This window comes from Dipodomys spectabilis, unplaced genomic scaffold, assembly GCF_019054845.1.
Source record: "Dipodomys spectabilis isolate Male_0828 unplaced genomic scaffold, ASM1905484v1 ptg000358l, whole genome shotgun sequence".
Lineage (NCBI taxonomy): Eukaryota > Metazoa > Chordata > Mammalia > Rodentia > Heteromyidae > Dipodomys > Dipodomys spectabilis.
In genome coordinates, this window is record NW_024871035.1 from 547,563 (window position 1) to 549,798 (window position 2,236).

At 31.1% G+C, this 2,236-nt stretch overlaps 1 pseudogene; it reads left to right on the forward strand.

Annotated features, from left to right (window-relative positions):
- Nucleotides 1-1,392: 1,392 nt before the first annotated feature.
- Nucleotides 1,393-1,489, forward strand: LOC122095530 (annotated as a pseudogene).
- The last annotated feature ends 747 nt before the right edge of the window (nt 1,490-2,236 follow it).

The window sequence follows — 2,236 nt, forward strand, 5'->3', positions numbered from 1 at the left end:
TAGGAATGCTTCAGAAACATGGAGAAAAACAGTTTGGGACCAGCGAGTTAAAACAATAAACAGAGCAGCAAAGCAAAATCCCTTATAGATTAGAAGCAAACAACATTGTTTTTTTTACCATGTGAGTTCAGAAGACCAAGAACATTTAGAAGTTATCACAAGTTTATACCGAAAACATTGCATTGATAATTTTTATATTCTAATATATATTCTAATCCTGATTATTTATATTCCAATCTATTTATTGGAATAAATATCAATTAATTTTTCATATTATCAATTAATTCTAATAAGATTCACTGTGTGAAATATAAAATCAGCACATATAAATATAAAATATATAATAATATATAATATTAGAAAATGTTTGGCATTGTTCTGTTGTGGTAAGGGTATCAAAGGCAACAGTTTTTTTTTCTTTCTGCTTATGTGGTGATGAGGAATCAAACCCAGGGCCTCAGGCATGCAAGGCGAGCACTCTACCACTGAGCCACATGAGGCAACGGTTTTAAAGTATTATTCCATTACCTCTACCTCAGTGTTTGGTAGAATTAGAGCTAAAGCTTTACCATTCCGAGATATACAGCCTACAGACAAGAAGAAACACTGTGATTAAAACATTACCAATTTAAGGCCTAATAACGAGGAGAAACATATGGACTTCTTTTGGAGCTATGGAATATATTTGGTGATAGAAAATCAGTGGTGTAAGTTCCTGCCTGCTTGGATGGTAGACAGGCCAACACATTAGGTTATCATACATATGAACAATTTTTTCACCTTCTTGGCTTTAGCTTCTTTTGAAATGTTAGGGTGTAATAAACAATTATATTTTGAAAAAATACCTTCTAGTCTGAACAGTACTGTCTGAACTGTTTGTCTCTTTATGATCCCTTGTAACAGATTAGTTTTGCTCCAATAAGAAAATCTATGCTGTCAGGGTAAGATTCTGGTTGGTCTGTTCCTACATGGAGCAAGGATAAAGGGTCAGGAAGACATTTGTGCCAGTGAGACCTCATTTGGGAGATTTTAAGCTGCAGAAGTTTAGAAGTAGCTCTTAAGCAAGGCTTACTTTGACTCTATTATCTCCACAAAGCTAAATCAGTTAATAAATAAGTACTTGGAAATCCATCATCTTTGGACCTAGATATAAAGGCTGCAAAGTATGATCCAATTTCAAATAAAAAGACTTAAAATAGTCATTGAAAAAATTGCAAATGTGAGCAATTGAACAAACAATATAAGTTTTTTCCACCATACACAGAATTTTACAGAAATAAGATGAACTGCAATTTTGGGAACAATAAGGTTTCCTTCTTACAAATAGGCAACCAAAGATATATGCCTGTCTTAAGATTGCATCATTAACTACTTAAATTTCCAGGATACTACATACTTCAGCAGCACGTCTACCCAAATTACAATACAGAGATTTACATGGCTCTTGTACAAGGATGATATGAAAATTTGTGAAGTATTGCATATTTTTCATTCTTCTGATGCAAGAAATTAAAAACAGTTATTAAAAAGTTGATTACAAATATACAAGTGTAAGAATACATGTAATTCATAGAAATAAAAGTTTCTATGAATCTTCACTTTTTACAAATTCCTTTACATAGCATAACCTTTATAAACTTTTGAAGTAAGATAACATTGTCATTTTATCCTAAAGAAATAAAATTCTTTAAGGACCAAGGAATTAAAGGAATCTTAAACGGTTTCTATATGGAATGCAATCTGAAAGGACACATTTATTAATGAACCTCTATATTATAAAACAATGTCGAATTCAAAGGATTATATCTAGGAGAGAATGAAATAGGTTATGGACATTACACAAACAGATTACTAAATATTTTTAAATATACTTTTTTCAGACATGCACCAGAAATATCTTTACTTTCTGTATTACTCATTTCAACAGATAAGTTAAAATTATTTATGATTTAAAAAATCACAAACTCTATAGAAATCATTATAGATGTATACAAACAACTCGAATATATTTTGACATCAAAGTCAGGCAATTCACTTGGAAGAATACTATGGAATCCATGAATTTTTAAAGTAAGATATTGCTGTTGCTTTGTATTGTGAAAATATTTTGTATGGACACATAGGATGGACTGGCTATTTTGAAATTTAAGAAACTTAACCGAATCATTCGGACTTAGGAGAACAATTTGTACAGCTTTCCAAAACTTCGAAGAGGTAGTAATACATACTTATCCTT